The 21,172-nt window shown below is 41.8% G+C and overlaps 1 pseudogene; it reads left to right on the forward strand.

Annotated features, from left to right (window-relative positions):
* The window catches only part of LOC127785813 (uncharacterized), a 35,715-nt pseudogene extending 18,438 nt beyond the window's left edge, over positions 1-17,277 (forward strand).
* The last annotated feature ends 3,895 nt before the right edge of the window (positions 17,278-21,172 follow it).

The raw sequence follows: 21,172 nt of genomic DNA on the forward strand, positions 1-21,172 counted from the left end.
AAATTCCAATATAAAATTGGGCCAGATAAAATTTCATTAAATACTTTGCTTGATTCTATAATTCCTAGATTTTTCTGGGATTTATTTGAGCTAAGGAAGTATTTTTAATAAATAGAATTGCATTTCATGAATAATTTAAATTGAAAAAAGGTTTTTAAAAGTCTCTTTTGGTTTTGGGCCGAAAGTCGGCCCAAAAGTCTCTCTCTCTCTCTCTCCCTCGGCCCAAGCCGGCTCGCAGCCGCCGCCCGCGCGCGCGTCCACCCGCTGACAGGTGGGGCCCACCTGTCAGTCTTCGTCTTCCTCGTGCCGCCGCCGCCGCCCGAACCCTAGCACCGTGCCGCCGCCGTCTCCTTCCAAATTCGGCCGCGCCTTTCCTTCTCCGGTGAAATCAATTGAGGGGAAATGATCCTCGGGATCTCCTCTACCTTTTCCCTTTTGGAAACTTCATCTAAATCGCTTTAGAAATTCGTGGATTCGAACTCGAATCGGATTCGTCTCTCCCTCTCGAACCCTAGACCTTTCCTTCGCGTCGCCGGTCGCCGTGGGCCTTCGCCGCCACCTCCTTGCCCCTATAAAAGAATCCCCAGGTCCTCCGCTACCCGTCGCCACCCTCACCTTCGCCTCTCGTCGCCGGTAGAGCCCTAGCACCGTGTAGCTTAGCGCCGCCGTCGCCGCCGTCGCTCCAGCCGTGTGCCGCCGTCGCTCCGGTCGTCGCCGTCGCTCGGGGAGGCCGCCGTCGTGATCGCCAAGTCGTCGCCGACCTCGTCCGTCCTTCCGTCGTCGCTGTCGACCGCCGGAACACCGTCGCCGTCGTCAAGCCGAAGGTCGCCGCCGCTTCTTCCTCGTCGCTGTCTCCGTCCGTTGCTCCTCCGCCGCTTCTTTGGTCACCGGTGAGTCCGCCGTGCCGTCCGCTACCTGTAGGTGCCCTCCGTTCGTGTCGTCGCGCCGTCGTTCGCCGGCGAGCTTGCGCGCCCGAGCTGCCGCCGGAGATGACGTCATCGCTGACGTCATCGATGCCGTCCGCCGTGGTCCGGCCGTGGACCGGTCGATCTCGGCCGTTCGTTTTGGATGGATCGATCTCGGCCGTCCAATCTTGTGAACCGTCGCCGTGCACCCGGTCCACCGCAAACCCTAGCCGCTGACGCAATAATCCCCTTTTTCTTTTCAAAAATAATTCATTATTGCGTCATAATTCAATTAAAATCCATATAAGTGTTTTAATCCGATTTAATCTTTAAAAATTCATAACTAATTCATCTTAGCTCGGATTTAGTTGGTTCAAGTCTCTAAATTTTTCTAAAATTGAGATCTACTTGTTAAAAATATCCACATGTACTGTTCATGCTTGTTTATATGCTATTTTGGTGTTTTTGCTCTTTTCTCTTAAGATTCCGACGTTTCCGGAGAGTCCGTTTTTGCAGGAGAAGAATTTGAAGAGTTCCAAGGCCAGCAAGGCAAGTCACACAGATCCCAAACAACCCTTTGAGCATGTTGATCCCGTTTAAAGCTATTGTTTCTATTCAACTATTGCACTTATTTTCGAATGTCATTGGGTGGAATTAACCTATTGTTTGCTATAGCCCTTTTGTTCTTGTTTACTTTATTCCTTGATACCTTGGGTTATTATAAATTGACTAGTTGAGCTTTATATATTGGTTCAGCTAGATTTTAGATGTGATTGCTTAGTCATGCTTAGAAACTTTAGCACACTTTCGGGATAACTTATGATTCACTATTATTTAATGATGGCTTAATGATAGCTCGTGATGGTTAATCATGATTGGTTAATTAATTGATTTGCCAACTAAAACCTGATAATGGTGGGTTGTGAGCACATGGTTTTGATGGTCGTGCTCATGACAATTAAGGACCGGTTCACGAGTTTCGGTTGTGAAACATTAACCGTGCCAACCACAAGCCAGCGTGGGCAACGGCTTTACCTTTTGTATAGCATGGTTCATTGCGGGGCACCAGACTGAGAAGTGGCGGAGATAAGCCCACGGGGGTCGCTGGGGAGTCCATGCCTTGTTTATAAGGGGGTGATTATGATCCAGGAACAGTGCGCTGTGGTGGATTGTGTTGTGCGAGGGGTACTGTCACAGCTCCTTTCCGAGGTACCGTGGTGGTATTGAGGCACATGGTGACATGTTATGGGGCTGTGTCTTGTGGGTACAGTGGTACACCTCTGGCTAGAGTAAAACTATTCGAATAGCCGTGCCCGCGGTTATGGGCGGGTCTAACAATGTCTTTCGTGATTAGTCTCACACCTCTCATCATAATAAAAGATGCTATAACTGGTAATAATTTGATTAGCTCCTGGTTTGGAATGGTATATTCCTGGTTTGGAGATAGAACTGCGCAGCCGGGATGGGTTGTTCAGAATGGTTGGGCCTATGCAACAGGGTATGTTGTATAGCGTTGGGTTAATATTGTTTAATTATTACTTAACTGTTTTATTAAATTCTGAAATGTTTGTTAAATGCTGTTTATGCAAATGAAACCCTACTATGCCATCCTTTGTTATCCTGTGCACATGCATAATTGCTGCGTGGCTTGCTGAGTATGTCATATACTCACCTTGCAATCATTCATCAGAGGAGGAGTTCTACAGTGATGCTGATGGTGTGGAGGATTAGGTGTAGCCCTGGTTAAGATGCCTGTGGAGTAGAGTCGTCTGCGCCGTTTATCTTATTTTCCGCTGCTTAGATCTTTATTGATTGAGAGGAACTATCTACCTCTTTAATGACATTTTATTCGCTTATTAATTAAGAGTAATAATTGTACTCTATTATTAATTTGTTATTGTGTGCCTCGGCTGATTCCTGAACGAGGGTTCACACACATGTAAGCGTTTGGAATTTTGTATAGAAATTCCGGGCGTGACAGGTTGGTCCAAAGTATCACAGAGGTAAAAATACGTTATGCAAAGTAAAAATATTGGTTAAAAGATGGTACAAAGCGAAATATCAGTAATAAAAATGTGCCTTAAAGTAAAATTTACTTTTAATGTTGAGATTCGTGCTATAGCATTTAGCGATGTGGTAGAATGTGGAGAGATGTAAAAACTGACACTAACTGCCTTCTTAACTGAGCTATTGCTACTACTCCAACCTCTAGTACTACCAGTACACGACCAGTAGAAACGTTAGATGCTAGGCATCCACGCGACTGTCAAAGTGCAGAAAGAGACAGAGGTAATAATTAGCAGAATCTCAATGTGCATTTACATTTATAATTATAATTATAGAGTACTACTGTAATTAGGGTGTATTTTATATTATATAGGAGTGTAATTTTTAATCATTCGTTTTTTTTCAAAATTTAAATATTGTTTTGTATTTTTAACCAAGTTAATTTTGTTTAAGTTTACATCATCATATTAATAAATTATGTTGCATTTTGTTTGGTCGTAACCATAGTGATCTCCTTTTAATTGTACAATGAAATCTGACTGTTTTAGCGTTTGTTTTATGTCAGAAGAAATATACGGTCTCTTTTTTTATTAAAATATAGTTAACATAGAATACCCTAGCAAATAAACTGGAGAGAAAGGAGCCACAGCAGAGGGGTAGACTGACCATGTACAAACTTACTAATTTAAGGATTAGGAAAACATGGTCAATAGTTTTTCTTATGTACGTACAGATGCATGTTTTCATTTTTTTCCTCTCCTGTACATGCATATATGCATACATATATTTTCTCCAGATGAATAGCATATATTTATTTTTCTCTCTTACAAATACACATTAGATTAGGAGAGACGGATTAATTATTTTAATATGATTTGATCTAATCTAATCTAATGGTTCAAAATAATAATTCACCTGTACATGCGAAAATCAATTGTTATATATTTATTTTTCCCTCTTGCAAATAAGGATGAGATTAGGAGAGGGATTAATTACTTTAATCTGATATGATCTGATCTAATCTAATGGTTGAAAATAATAATTCACCCGTACATGCGTAAATCAATGGTTCAATATTTAGCTTTTATTTTTTTCAGAATATTTTGGATTTTATTGATCTTAAGTTATAAGTTTAATTCTAAATTAAATTATGACCATTTAACTTACCATGTTTATATTAAATTTCTAGCTATAAAATAGGGTGTAGAGAGAAAAGGAGGAGATATATGTGGGCTGCACGTACATATATAACCTTTTTTTGCACGGTACGTGACTACGTACAAAGGGAAAGAGTTACGTGTGGGAGGAGGGGGAGGTGGATGTGGAAAGATATTTTAGATACAATGGGTCTACCGATTTAAATAAAAATATTTAAATGAAAACGGATGGCAAGATGTTTTGCTTTTTTTCTTAGAATTTCTAGGAATTTCTATTATTTATTAGAATGTCATGTGGCGGCTTAGGAGCGTTTTGTAGGATGTCACGTGGCGGTTTGAGAGCGTTTGTAGAAAGTTCAATGGACTTTTAGTATATAATAGATAGATAGATTTCCCCTAGGCTTCCAGCTATTTAAGCAATAAAGCAATAAAAATGACAGTGAAGTACAACACTGTGCACAAACCGTTGTGCATTAGCTCTATTTATCTGAAAACAATCACGCCCCTTTTCTATCATTCTACCCTACTACAAATCATGCAATATTTTAAAACGATATCTTAAAAGCTGAAATGTAGCAAACAGCCCTTCCCTCGTCTTCATTTCATTCCTTCCTAGTCATGCGATGCTACTAATTTCCACAATCAGTTCCCATGGCCGAAACATCCATTAATTCCCAAAAGTTTAGCTCTGGTTGCACTCAATTAATCAATGTGCAACATTTTACAAAAGCCATGCATATATATTTTCTTCACTTGTTAGGAGTGGGTGTCATCAGGGAGCAGCGCTAGAGCATATAGAAAAGGATGAATACAAAAGGGTAAGAAGGCCTCTAGTCAGCAATAACAGGCGATCGTATAAGCCTACCAAGAGGCAATAAGAACATACTAGATTTTGAACAAAGAGGACGACACTGATTGCAAAATACTCCATTGCAATCTAATTACATCTGTATCTTCCTGTTGTGTGAGAGCAGAGATGCACAAACTTGAAAATAATTTTGCAGGATAATACCACATAATGCAAAAACGTAATATTATTGTTGGTTTCCTGAAATAATATTATTGAAAGTAGCAATAGCAGAACAATTGCAAGGCAAGATCATGAGGTGCTGTATTAATCCTCAACCTCTGCTACCATTGTTTCAATTAATTTGTTATAGAGCATAGCATACCACCAGTATTATCACTAGTAAAGGTGATCTAAGCTAGTCATTGATTTGTAAGTTCTAGTAGATAACGTGATAGTATAAATTAATAGACATATTCCATTTAATTAGAAAAATAATATGCCAATATTATTCTAGTACATGTAGAACAATCGTAAAAATCAGTTCCTCCTTTTCTCCCTTCTTGCAACTTAAGTCAATTCTTTTACTAGCCTCTAATTAACAAACATGCTTACCATAGAATGTATCATGCTATGTCTGAAGACCATCTCTCACACACTCCCAGTGTAGCTTCGCCAATTTTCAAGCATCCAAGAAGAAAATAAATAGCGGTCAACCACCTCAACAGTAGTATACAAAATTGAGCACATTAAAAGATCATAAGAAGTGATGATAGGATATTGATTTAATTTCCTTTGGATGAAAATGACACCAAACTAAACCTCTCAGTATATAAAGCATCGATCGTCCCACGAGTCGAGCAATATTTGTACATCTAATGAAGACTGCCAACATAGAAGTACAACTTCCAAAACGAAGATAAATAAAGCATGATTTCCAGTATAATGACCTTTCAGTATTAAATTGATTATTGTGTTATTATTGTTGGTATACTGGTATGCATGACTCATCAAAATAGAAGGGTCTATCCTTGATTGAATTAGGATTGGGAGGAGTTGGCCACTTGGTGATGGGGGCGCCCAAAGTGGTGCTCCATATTTTCCATGACATTCTACTAATCTTTGTAAGAGGCATACGTCACTCCAGGAGTATTATAATAAAATGAGTAAATTTTGTTAGCAAACCTATGGGCTTGGGCCCCTAAAGACCCAGCCCATATACACTTATTGGGCCCACACCTAAACCTTCTATATATGAAATATGACTATATAAGGAGAAGGGAGCTACTCATTGTACACTTGGTGCTATGTGAATGAATGAGAAGTAGTCTCACCCCATGTCTTGTTTCTCCAACTTTTGTAGACATTATGCAACCCCTTTGGACTACACATATGTAGCACAGGGGTTGCATAATATGTATAGAACTGGAAATATTATGACCTCTCCTAGCAGCAACAATTGAATTTATTGGCCTAGGAAGTGTCACACTCATATTACCTATAGAACAATTATGCACTTTATAAAAACATCTATTGTATATCCCCTTGAACTCTCTACAAGTATGATGATTTAGGCCGCACTAACTTTTATCAACGGATTTTCCATATTGGTCTTAGATTTATAAGAATAAACATTACAACTCGTATAATCGTAGCACATATATGCATCATTTTCCTAAATCTGGAAGATGATATAATGTTTGGGAGATGCAGTGATGGTGATTATATGGTTAGTCGTGAAATCAAGGAGGGAGCTCAGGGGAATGGGGGTACAAAGGTATATTCATTAATTGATTCCTTAGCGGGTTGAATCCGATTAATTCCATCAAGGATCTGATTGCCAAGGATACCTCTTTGGTCCCCCCCCCCCAGGTCGGTCGTTCATGAGGTGGGCTATGGGAGGGCAACATGTGTCTCCATCTCGCTTGATCTCCTGATCCTTGTCTCCACAAATGTGGAACGATGCATTAGCATCATGTATCCCTGGCCATGTTGTATAAAATGGTTCTCCCAGGTAAAATAGAGCCTACAGCTGACAAGGCATGAGAGTTGTTCTAAAATGTGGATCCTTGTGTTATCACCAATAACGAATAGTTATGCTCCAGCAAAAAAGCAAAAAAATGGATGAAGAAATTGGTAGCAAGTTGGTATCATGTTCCGGAACTTTAAGCTGAGAATGCGATGCTGTTGGATGCTATATTTTACCAAATGAAAGAATATTTTTTAGATAATACCAAATGAAAGAATATAGTTCGATATACACAATCCACACGCAGATACACACAGCAGCCTCATTGGATATGTTGCACATGACTTCTAAGCTACTACAACGTAATAAACTGCCAGTATAAATAATCCAATAGTTTAGATTGATTTGCCTAATGTTAAATTGCGTGTTAATTCCTTTTTTTCCTATAGTAAAACACCATTAGGTGTTTTCTCCACTCCATCCCATTTCATGTTCCCCATCGTCCTTTACATCGAAGGGATCAGGACGATTGGCTCACTGTGGACGGGGCCATAATGCCTTGATATGATGCTGAGAACCAGAGCATGAAGTTATTAAAATGCCCTTTTAATTTTCTTAGAATATTAGTCCTTGTTACTATAGTGTAAAAGGTTTCCACCACAGTTCCATGACAAAAGATTTGGTGGTGCAGAATATCTCTTGTATAAAACAATTCAACTCTCTGGAAGTTCCATGGGTCAAATTCTTTTGTACCCACTAATATGCAAAATCGTTTGCATATTGTCGCATTTTCAACCATGTAAAGGTTAATTATATTGATATAAAATAGAAAAAAATATTATACTACCACTACTGGAGAACCGATCTTTGCTTGATTGGCAAAAACAACAAATCTCTCAGATGTTTAACGAACCGGTGCAAAAAGAAGGTCTTAAGCACCGACTAAAACACCCAACGGTCAGGTTCACACTTTAGCACATTGCCATCTTTAGTACCAGTTGGGATCACCTTTAGTCCCGGTTCACACTTTCTCAGAGCATGTTGATCAGGCCTCCTGTTATCTTTAGCACACTTCTTTAGTACCGGTTGTTGATACAAACCGGTGCTAAAGATAATATTGATATTTAGTACCGGTTGGTATTATCAACTGGTACTAAAGATCATTGCCTTTTCATACTCTTCTTCCTCCTCTAGCCCGAGCCATTGTTGCAAGTGAAAAGAGGAGGAAGAGAGGTGCTGCCAAAATTTTTGGTGATATTATACAAATCGAGGAGATCTAAAATGTTAGCAACTTCAACCTCAATTGATGCATGGTTAATATTTTACATTTATAGCTATATTTATATACATTATTATCACAAAAAGGTATATGAAAAAGATGAGAGAAAAATTGTTTAGGGAAAATTTGGGTACTTCATAGAATTAGAAACATTTGTATAAAACTGTTAAAAAAGACAACAAAGGAGAAATATAGAATATGAAGAAAAAATAATAGAAAACGAAGTCCATTTGAAAATTATTAAAATAGTTAGAAACAAGTAGAATGCATTAAAAATATGTTTAAAACTTTAAAAAAAATAAAAATAAGGATAATATATGGAAATATATATTTACAATTTTTTGAGACTGATAAAACTTATAAATAATTAACCATGACTCTGATTAAGTCCATTTAAAACTCGTTAAAATCATTAGAAATTAGAAGAATACATTAAAATTTTGTATCGTCAGGTTTCAATTTAATTATGATATTTTAAATTACTATATGATTATTTAAGTAGTTTCACTTTCGTGGTCTTCCTTTACATTTGTTGTCCTGTTGTAGATGAATCAACAATAGATGCACACCGGGGACCGATAGTCAAATGAGTCTATTGATGGCGTCCATTATTTTTTGAGTGTGACCAATGCCTACAGGCCTAAGGGTTTTATATATTGTCCATGCAAAAAGTGTAACAACCAGAAGTAGTATTCTACACCAAGAACTCTTCATATCCATTTATTATAGTCAGGATTCATGCCTAGCTGTAATTGTTGGACCTCGCAAGGAGAGTTAGAGGTTGCAATAGAAAAAGATGATGAAGAAAACAACAACATTCCAGACTAGGCTCAGTACGATGGATATGTAGAAAATACAACAGACAAGACGGACAGAGTTGTTGAAGAAAACGATGGTGCGGATAATCTTGGCCGGATATTGTGCAACGTAAAGTAGGATTGCGAAATGAATTGGATGTCCAGAAATACATGAATCTGCCCAAACAAACAGTCCATAACTAATCTACCAATATTGGAGAAGCGATCATGAGGCTCAATCTGCTGACGTTCCAATCTAAACGCACTACCACAAAACCCCTTATAGATACCGATCATTTAAAACCAGCACCTGTTTAACCGTTTCGCACCTCCACAGGATGGAACAGTAAAGAATCGCCACCTCTAAGCAACTATAGGTGCTAGTTCTAAATAAAAACCAATAACTATGGGTATCGGTTTTCTCTAGAAGAACCAATAACCATAATGTCGGTTTTAAAAAATAACACCTATAAAAACGCTTAGGTGATCTGAGCCAAGAGCTGAGCAAAACCTCCTCTCTCTCCCCCAGCACCCTTATTCACTCCTCACGCTACCTTATTCACTCCTCTCCGCCTTTCTCCCCCTCTCCCCCTCCTCTCTCCCCGCACGCCCAAGCCCCGACGTTGGAACTGACACCCCATCCTCTCTCTTCACGTGCGCTAGCAAGCTCCGACTTGGCGCCGCTCCCCCTCCTCCTCTCTGCCAACACAGCCCCACTCTCTTCGTCGCTCCCCCCTCGTCTTCTTCGCAGGCACGGCTCCCCTCATCCTCTTTGCCGGCACCTGGAGGTTGGGGCCGCTGAATCTACGACCTCCCTTGGTGATGGGTTCACGATAGACCTCCTCCTCTCCCACGAGATCTCCGTGCGACAATCCGGCCTTCCCACGGCACGCGGTGGGAGCCTCTCTCCCCCCTCCCAAAACCCATCTTCCTCCTTCACTCCAACCTCCTCACTTTGTCATCATCGTCCTCCATGGTCAGCCGCCATCTTCTTCTTGAATCTTGTTGTAAAAAAAGTTGCTTCCTTCTCTTCTTCTTGATTGTTCATCTTCTAAGTTGCAGTGTAGGTTTGGGGCACGGATGGGGACGGAATCAAAGAGGACAATATGACAAGAATTGGGCATCCTAGTGCCGCAGCTCCTCACCACTTAATCTGTTCTTGAGTGACAAATTTCTCGGGTGATGTAGACAAAGTGCGTCTCATCAGAGTGGATTTTGATTCGAATGGTTATCCCTCATGGGGTATACCGAAGTAAAGATGAAAATCAAATCCCGACTGACGCAAAGTACCCAGCTGGTGGCCCTCGTGGGACTTAATAACTGATCCAGACCTTGAGCATAGAAGATAGGTTCATAGCCATCAATTCCCGTTGGTGATGGCTGATATAGCCCGCATGGAGGCGAGGTCACCAGTTGAGAACTGCGGAGGAAACTGGTGGCAAAAACGAGGTCACACATCAATGGCGATGGAGTTGGCTAATCGCGAAAGCTTGGGCACCATTCGGCAATGGAGGTGAAGTCAACATAAGTACGCATATATAAAAATTATCTCTCAGATGAAAAATATACACAATAGAAAATAAATGTGACTTAGCTTTTTTGGTATTTCCGAGTTAGGAATAGGATTGCCATCTTGATTATCAAGCCCAAGTAGGCGGTTGTAACGGAAACCACATCATCGGAACTCAACTTGTTTGATCGTTCTTCCCGACTTGATTTACCCATACTAATCCATCTTGTTTGCTGATGTGATGCAGCAATGAGTAATGCCAACATGCATGAACGGTGCCAGAACTTGATCAACTTATTTTTAATAGATTGCATAAAAAACCCATATACTTGTAGGCTGATGGTTCCTGATTAGTCGGCCAGGTTGTCATGCATGCAGAAAGTGCTTGACTGACATTGTGTCAAGGTGGCATTCACGTTACGTGCGGCCGGCATGAGTAAGTAGAGACAAATGGCGTGCATACGACAGCTGCTTGGCGTGCAAATGCACGGTTGATTGGCGGCCTTGTTTATCTGTTGGTGATTCGCCAGTTGGTTCATCTGAGACCATGCATGCTGTGGGTGCTAGGTGGACAGTCGGCCAGTCAAGTCGTACTAGTCGTACTTCCATGCTTGAGGCCAGTTCGGAATTGATACACGAAAGCTCATAGTTGATGAAACATAAACAGTATTTCTGACGGCGGTGTAGACGTGAGGATCCTTATGCATGCTGATGCCGGAGATATATTGATGCCGGACCAGGGTGCGATACTTGTGCTTGAACCAGTAGGCCTCCGAGCATTTATATCAGTCGGCGTGTCACAAGACGCACGGATCGGTGCCAGTTCTGACAGAATCGTTAGTTAGTCACGGCATACGTGGCTTGGTCAAGGATGCGAGACCGCTCATCGATAGCAGCAGAGCAGTGGAGACGAGGTGGTCGTGTGACGAAGTCGGCCTAGGGTGGGAGCGAGGTTGCCCTTAAGTCCAGGGGCGGATTCACAATGGGGGCGGAGGGGTCTTAAGACCCCACTACCGCTTCCGGGACAGTGGAGACCCCCCTAAGCCCCCACTAATTTTTTTTCTATAGATCCATAAGATATGAGGACTGGAGGTTCGATTTATACTGATATAGTTTATTCAGCCCCCACTACTATATTTTTCTATTTTTCTAGATCTGCCCCTGCTTAAGTCAGTGATAGTATCGTGGAGGCAAGGTAACCAGTAGAACTTGATGTTGTAGCCGTTGATATATGAGCTTGATACTTTGAGGAGATTGGAGTTTGCTAAAGTGGAATGCCTGCTAAATTTTAGTGATGCATACTATGCAGTCCCCGACTCTTTTTAGTTGAGAAACAACTGATCATAGAGTCCAAAATTGTAGTTTCTTGTCGTCGAATAGCCATTGCTTGAGTGGAGATATGCGTTTAATGTGCCAACCAACCTCCCTAGCTTAGCTTCAAACTCGACAGGCTTAGGGCTATGTCAGAGTAAAGATCTAGAGGATTGGAACAGGAATTGTTGTAGTAGATTGGCACAGCGTCGTATCGGATGGCGTACACCGGGATGTTGAGGTTCCTGGATGTGTCGAGGTCAAAGTTGACGCAATGAAAACAACTAGCGATAAAGATGTGGTCACCCTCAGCGGCAACAGGATAGACCAGCGGTAAAGGCGGAGACACCAGTCGGTAGCGATGAAGGCGACTGGCGGTGAAGACGAAGACACCCATTAGCGGCGGCAGAATAGGCCAATCATGAAGGCGGAGACACCAGTTGGTGGCGATGTAGGCGACCGGCGGTGAAGACAAAAACGTCCATCAACGGCGGCAGAATAGGCCAGTTATGAAGGCGGACAGACCAGTCAGCAGAGGCGAAGGCGGCCGGCGGTGTTCACGGTCATTAAGTGCTGATTTCGACCGTCAACTACCTTAGCAAATGAAGGAAGAGCTAACATTTTTTACTGTTGACGCGAAAAACACACACTGGTCTAGGAGATCTGCTTAGCTCTGGTGCAGGACCAAAGGTTGGTGAGATGCGGGCATGCCAGTCAGTTTGACCCTGCAACTGACAAGATACGTAAACAACAAATCAAATAGCTGATCGGCTAACAAGCCGATGGAGTAGTTCCAGCCGATGCCGATACTAGCCAATAGCGATAGGGTTTCGAGCTATCGGCTATATGTCCAATGTAGATTCTGACTATTGTTGTAAATACCAATATAAAGGCAATCAGCTGAATAATATAATATAGCGATAATATAATCCAGTAGAAACCAATCGGCTAACAAAGATATGATAGAACAAGCACTGATCCGAAGGTTAAAGCATACATCGGCTGAAGATCCGATGTCATAAAATCCAAACGATTAGATAAACAACGAAACCTTTGTTGCAATCGGCTAAATCCAACTTGTATGTGATCCTTGTAAGCCGATGCATCGTCTAGATAACTATCGGCTAGCACCCCGATAAAACATTAGCATGAACCTATTGGCTTAACAAGATTTACATTATCAACAACAATCTAGTAGGTCAAACCTAACCGATGCAGCACGAGATTGTATGTGATAATCTAATACTCGATAAGCTGATAGATCTGTCTAATGTGATGGATATAACAAATCCATTTATAACATCATTGTGATTGTAGAGATATATCGGCTAAGACAGAAGATCAGACCTAACCGAGATAGTCCCAACTAAACCAATGCATCTCTAAACACAATGCAATTAGAGGTATAAGTAAGATATCAGTTAGGCAAATATATCAACCAAACCAGAGCGATCCTAGAGATCGAAGCGATGCAGCCTTGAACAACACCAATGTAGCCAATAGATTCACCAGGGCCGACGGAACGTAGGACTTACCTCTTCGCTGGAGATCAAAAACCGATGCAGCCCCGCGTCAGGTGCCAAGTTCCACCGGATGATAAGTAAAAATCTCGGTAAAGAGGGTGGCGATGCGCCGAGAGTAATTGTATTGATCTGTGTGATAATTTACAATGACCCCGGGTTTACATATTTATACCCATGGGGAGATACTAGACCTTGTAGGAAAAGAAAGAAACTTTCCTAAAGATAAAAGGAAAACATAAAGTCCTTATAGGACACTAAATACACTTTCCTAAAGATAAAAGGAAACTAACAAACTATTCCTAATTAATAGATAATTTGCCATGCCGCAACATCCTTGAACTCAGTCACTTGTGGATAAGCTTCCTTTAATAGATTAGTTTTCTTAACCGAATATAGCAGAAATCCGACTATTGGCGATGTGATAATTCTCTTAGGGGCCTACCAAATTTTGTCATTAACACATGCCCCCCAATTTTGGAGTGTGAGAACTCATGCTTCGAAATTATCTTCTTTCTGGTCTTGATAACTCCAAAATTGATCTTCCTTTGCTTGCAATCGGCTTTCATGAGCCGATACTGTTTGCATTAGACGAGCCAAACTACCAAACTCGTGGCAAAAGAATTTATCTCCGATTGGTGCTGACAATCCTTAGAATGCAAGATCTGCTAGTTGCTCATCAATTAGGCTCAAACTATAACATCGGCTGCGGACATTATGAAATCTCTAAATATATTCCTTAGCTGATTCTCCCTCTTGCTACTCAACGGATATTAAGTCTGAAAGCTCCAACTCATCGATGCCAGCAAAAAAAAGTATGTATGAAACTTCTTTTCCAGATCGGCCCATCCTTTGATAGAGTTTGATGGTAAAGAAGAAAACCATGTGAAGGCCGATCCAGTCAAAGACAGTGGAAACAATCTAACTTTCAGAGCTTCCTCAGCCGATGCTTCTCCACATTGTGCTAGGAATCGGTTGATGTGTTCCATTGTAGATATATCACCTTGCCCAGAAAATTTGGAGAAGTCTGGAACCTTGTATCGATGTGGTAATGGAACCCTATCAAACCATTCAGGATATGGCAGCCGATACACATAAATTTGTTCCTTGGGTTTAAGTACAAACTACTCCTCTATTGACTTTGCGATTCTATCTTCCAAATCTTCTCCATACTGATATCTTTGAATTCCTTCTGGCCGATATTGTTGATATGCCTCATCATGCTGATACTGATAAATTTGCCCACCGAGCCGATATTGTTGTTGTTCTTGAATCCGCCCCCCGAGCTGGCGTCTTTGAACAATTAACTCATCAACTATCATTTTGATCAAATTTCGCAATGTATCCACCAAAACTCTAGATTGATCGAACAAGGCATGATGAACTGCTTCATCGACTATAGCTTGAAGTGTTTCAACCACCGACTTAGAAGATTGTTCCTTCTTGGCACTGACTTCCTCTTCAGACATGTTGGGTGCAAAAACTCGTGTCCCACTAGGCGTGCCAAAAAATGTGTTGACGCGAAAAACACACACTGGCCTAGGAGATCTGCTTAACTCCAGTGCAGGACCAAAGATTGGTGAGATGCGCGCGTGCCAGTCAGTTTGACCCTGCAACCGACAAGATATACAAATAGCAAATCAATGAGCCGATCGGCTGAGAAGCCGATGGAGTAGTTCCAGCCGATGCCGATATCAGCCGATAGCAATAGGGTTTCGAGCTATCGGCAATATGTCCAATGTAGATTCTGACGCTAGATGTAAATAACAATATAAAGACAATCGGCTAATGATAATATAATATAAAAATAATAAAATCCAGTAGAAACCAATCGGCTAACAAAGATATGGTAGAATAAGCACTGATCCAAAGGTTAAAGCATACATCGGCTGAAGGTCCGATGTCATAAAATCCAAACGATTAGACAAACAGTGAAACCTTCGTTGCAATCGGCTAAATCCAACTTGTATGTAATCCTTGTAAGCTGATGCAACGTCCAGATAACTTATCGGCTAGCACCCCGATAAAACATTAGCATGATAATCTAGTAGGTCGAACCTAACCGATGCAGCACCAGATTGTATATGATAATCTAATACTCGATGAGCCGATAGATCTGTCTAATGTGATCGATATAACAAATCTATTTAGAACAGCATTGTGATCGTAGAGATATATCGGCTAACATTGAAGATCAGACCTAACCAAGACAGTCCCAACTAAACCGATGCGTCTCTAAACACAATGCAATTAGAGATAGAATTGAGATATCATGTAGTCAAATATATCAACCAAACCAGAGCTATCCAAGAGATCGAAGCGATGCAGCTTTGAACAACACCAATGTAGCCAATGGATTCAGTAGGGCCAACAGAACGTAGGACTTACCCCTTCGCCGGAGATCGAAAACCGATGCAGCCCCGCGTCAGGTGCCAAGTTGCGCCGGATGATAAGTAAAAACCTCAGTAAAGAGGGTGGTGATGCGCCGTGAGTAGTTGTATTGATCTGTGTAATGAATTACAATGACCCCAGATGTACATATTTATACCCATGGGGAGATACTAGTCCTTGTAGGACAAGAAAGAAACTTTCCTAAAGATAAAAGGAAAACATAAAGTCCTTATAGGACACTAAACACACTTTCCTAAAGATAAAAGGAAACTAACAAACAATTTCTAATTGATAGATAACTTGACATGCTGCATCCTCCTTGAACTCGGTCACTTCTGGATAAGCTTCCTTTAATAGATTAATTTCCTTAACCGAATATAACAGGAATCCGACTATTGGCGTTGTGATAATTCTCTTAGGGGCCTACCAAATTTTGTCGTTAACACTTACACATATGTTAGTACTAAAAAATGTAATTCTACTAATCTTGGAGAAATACTATGCGTGCAGACATTATACATCAAAGTGAAGGAGAAATGAGCCAGCATGAAAAGAGACACACCTCCCACGACTCATGTGCAAGCCCAAGGTCTGACCTCACCTCCTCTGATCTCCACCATCCACATCAATCCCTCAGTCACTCTCAATGAAGGTTATGCATGGATCCTGACCTCCAACTGCTATACAAACCGTCATTACGATAATATAAATAGGGATAAGCTTCTCACTTCACAACGCACACTCAAGGAGCAATTCTCTTATTCCATATATTGTTTTATCTCTAGTAGTAGTATAGTTAGGCTTAAAGTAATCTTCGGTCCTACCGGTATGTCAGTACTTTAGTCTTCTTGTAACACTATAATTGTAATAAATTATTAGTGTTCATAGTACATATACTTTATTAGTTATGTATTCTATGAATAGATTATACTTCATTTATCTGCTTCACTTCATTAGGCTTGTTGATCTATGCCATGGTAATAGTTCAATGATCTTAACGGATTGCACTAGTTCTAACTTGTCCATTTGAAGGGTGGGAGTCCTAGGGAAATTAGTGTCATTATTTATTAACATAAGCATGGTGATTAAGTTAGTTAAATGCCGTTGGATACGGGTGCCCTCACGAAAAAATGAGTTAGGCGGCAGCTCCTGATAGTCCTGTCCACCCTCTGTAGTCCTGCATGTCCGGGTATGACGTAAGAATTAGTAAAATTTCAACGACGCTGGCAGACTAGTATGGAGTGGTTGCTTTGTAGTGCCTGGGTGCCTAGAACTAAGTCCTAGCCTTGTATGCATGTAATTGCTAAGTATAACTAAACATTAGTAATATAGAAGTACATATGAACCTTAGATCTATTTAGTCCTTCAGCACTATGAATCTCCTGTGTGTCACAATACCCAATCTATTATTATTACCGTCAACCCCTAGACTTGGTATATTAATTATAGCATGATTACGAATATATAATCCAACTCTGTACACCAACGCCTTTCCTGCGGAGAAACAGATACACTACACTGGGAATACTCATGGGAAAAATGTTACGACAGTATCAATACGCTTGTGGATTTATATGTGACGTTATCAAATATCGATAAGCAGTGAGGATGAAGACGCCCATCAGCCGCTACGGAGTCGACTAACTGTAGTGGCGAAGAAACCAATTGGCGGCGACGCTGCCAGCCCAGGGTGAAGACGACGTTGCCCGGACATCAACAGCATAGGAGCCCACCAACCGTGGTGGCGCCGAAACCAATCGGTGGTGACAGTGAAGACGATGTCATCCAACGGTGAATGAGTCCACTAACCATGGCAGTGAAGAAATTAGTCAGTGATGACGGAGGAGCCAGCGGTGAAGACGATGTTGCCCATCAATAATGGTAGCGGAGTCCACCAAGCGTGGCAACTAAAAAAATAGTCAGTGGCGATGGAGGCAGCCGGTAGTGTACATGAAGACGCCCATCAACAGCGTCAGAATAGGCTAGCTGTTAAGGCGAAGGCACTAGTCGGTAGCAGCAGAGGTGGATGGCGGTGAGGACAAAGTCACCAAACAATGGTGTCAGAGTCGAATGGCCGTGGAGGTGAGGATACTTGTCGGCAGCAGTGGAGATGGCTGATGGTGAAGACCATGACACCCAACAATGGTGACTTAGTCACGCAGCCGTGGAGGCGAATGCAGCAATTGGTGGTGGCGAAGGCTACCAGCGGAGGCAAACCGACGGTGAATACGAGGTCGCCCATTAGTGGCAGCAGAATAGGCCAGCCCTGAAGGCGAAGGCATCAGTCAGCGGCGGCAGAGGCAAGTTGGTGGTGAAGACGAGGTCGCCCATCAACGGCGGCGGAGTCCACCAACCGTGACGGCAAAGAAACCAGTCGGCTTCGATGGAGGCAGCCGGCAGTGAAGGTTATGGGTATACCTCTTCCTAAAACATGGAACGTTAGTTGGAATGTGTTCCTAAGTTGTCTAGAACGTCCCCCTATCTCTCCATGGTCGTACCACACCATGACGAGGGCAATGCTTGTCTATTTTCCACTGCATGATGGTGCTGACACTCGTACATGCACGGCAGGACGTTGGCAAGCAGCAGGGGAGCAACAACATTGTTCGTCTCATCCATATGAGTTCAAATTTAATGAAAGTTAATCAAACTATAGATTTTATTTGGAACTTTTGGATTGCCTTTCCATCATTTGCTCCATCGTGCCGCATTTCTCTATCAGACCGTTCTACTCGTTACTTCATCATACCTCCTACTGGGACGACTCTCGGGACGAAGTTCCATTCATTTTTGGGACGAAGTTCCATATAGTTCCCGTTCCTCGATTTGGAATGAAGTTCCCGGAATGAGGAACGCACCCACGTTCCACGTTCCATGTGACATAGGATGAGGAGAGTGGGGTGAGGATATGACTTAGATATTTTAAGGAAGAGGAGAGTGGGCATCGGACTGGTGGGCTAGTGCCAGATGGGCCTCTTAATAGGCTTGCATGCGAAATTTGATTTTTGCATATGGGTCTTGATTTTTTTCAGGATCAATATTATCACAGTAGGCGATATTACGATCCACCTGGAGGTTGGAGAGGGGCATATCCGTGAAAATTGAATCTGTATTTCGAGTTCGTATATATGGCTGATGTCTTGATAGTCTTGGTGGTGGCACTATGGCTTTTCTTTTTACAGATCAGCCAAAGCGTTGGCAATTTCATTTCTTTATCAAACCTTTTTTTGGCCTTTCACTACTTTCCTTGTAGTAAAGTGCTTTGCACTTGGTGATGTCATGGTTGTTTGCATCCTTAGTTGCTGCATAACTGCGGACACTGGTGGAGAAAGCGTTTGTAGTCCCGGTTCGTAACCCCCCTTTAGTCCCGGGTGAAATAACCGGGACTAAAGATCGAGCTGACCTTTTTTTTTTATTTGCATGGCCCTGCTGTTGCATGGTTTATATATATATATATATATATATATATATATGAAAGCACTTAACATTTTATGTGCATATATATATATGACCAAAATATATATTTACATTAAAGAAAATGTGTACATGCAATAGAAAAATAGAAATGTATTAATTACAATCCATTATGATGTCCTAGCTAGCTACGATTTCGACGTAGTAGTAGTCGTTATCTCAGAAGCTAAGGACCTATGATTTGTATTTCCGTTGTAGTAGAATTCACCCTTGGGATCAAGGATTTGTTTGTTGATGAATCCCATGAGTTGTTCTTGAACCTCCGCAATAAATTCCTTGTGTGTGAGGTTATCCCTCATGCGAATAAACTCTATGAATGTATGAAATTAATTAGTATACAACAAATCGATACGTACGCAATGAAATTTTGAATTTATTTGTACGTACATCAAGCTCTCTTGTGGTGATGATTTGGTTTGCAAGGCAGTGGCAATACTCGCACACGTAGTAGCCGCACAAGTTAGTTCCCTGGGCTTGCTTTGCGCACTATATATAAATGACAAACGGCGAGAGATCTAATTAATATATACTTGTATGTATTTGAATTGGAGATTCAATATAAATATAGAGCATGTGTACTCAATGGAAAATTAAACTTCCGCCTAAGTCTTTCTCTTCAATTGCCGCGGACCAAATGACGGAATCGATACCAAGCCCTACATGGAGTTCGAAGTAGCAATTAATTATAACAAGATTCTTAATTAACATAGGAACTTATGACAGTACCTGTCTATAAGTTCAAAAACCTTGTCAAACGTAGACTCTTTTTTATCTATTGAGTCATATACATTGACGGTGCAGGCCTCCAAGTCGAAGAGTAAAATGACCCAGTGGAATCTGAATGTGCGTTAGATGCATTACATATGAAACACTTAGCATGTTCATACGGGAATGAAATTTGGTATAGGAAGACAGTAAAAACTAACTCTGTGTTGTACGGCAATAGTATGAACGTCTTGTAATGTTGCGCCTTCAGTAGATGGACGAGATTGTCCTCCGTGGCTTGCGGATACTAGTCGAGCATTGCAACGTTTACTTTCCGAGAGTCGATGAATCCAGTATCGAAAACCCCCCGCCGTCAAGCCCTTTGAATCTCCATTCTACAATGATAAAAGGAAGTATATATTATATATAGTCTACTTATATACAAGGACCTAATTAAATAAAGGAAACATAATAAGAAATCTAACTTAATGATACTTACAAAATCCAGCAACTCATAATAGAGACGTCGAGGGCGTCCAGCTGGTATAGTTCGTAGATACCCTTGAAATTGATCCAGAGAATATCTTCTCCTTGCAAGAAGTCTGTGTCCCTGATCCTCGCTCCAATCATCTCTCTACCGGTGGCGCTCATCTCCATGTACAGTTGATGAAATTTGTACATTTGTGTGGGTAGGGACTGCAGCTGCTCAGGCTTGACAAACGGTTTACCGAGTTTGTACATGTATTTCACTTCCACCTTTTCGATTGGTGCTCCTCGTACCAATTGATCTGCAGTTAGCCCGGTGTCATTAATAAATTCTTGTATTCCAAAATCTTCACCGGTCACCAACGGCTCGATCTCTTGGTTTGGTTGCTCTCCAAGCTGAGGGACTGGTTTGGACTTTCCAGAAGATGCTTTCTTAAGTGTTCGCTCATAGTCCGATAGCTTTATGGCCTCCTTGGCAGGTGCAGACATACCCCTGAAGAAGTTCCTGACACTCGGGTCTATAGGAATCTTCTTTTCTGGACTTCGAGGCTTCAATTGTCTCCTGACTTCTGATGCCACATAAGCGTCAAGCTCCTCTTGCGTGCAATCGTACCCCGGGTCCTTGTTTTTGGCGGTGTCAACTTTTGCCTTCTTCGTTGCCCTTGTGGGGGCAGGCGGTGGAGCTTGGGGGGCCCTTGACTTGGAAGGTGCCGGACGAGGAGCTTGCGGAGGAGTCGGTGAAGGAGCCTGAGGAGGAGTCGGTGCAGGAGCCTGAGGTGGAGACTGTGCTGGAGCATGAGGAGGAGACGGTGCAGGAGCCTGAGGAGGAGATGGCGGAGCCGGAGGAGATGGTGCACGAGACGCCGCTTGTCGC

This window comes from Oryza glaberrima, chromosome 10 (genome assembly GCF_000147395.1).
Source record: "Oryza glaberrima chromosome 10, OglaRS2, whole genome shotgun sequence".
NCBI lineage: Eukaryota > Viridiplantae > Streptophyta > Magnoliopsida > Poales > Poaceae > Oryza > Oryza glaberrima.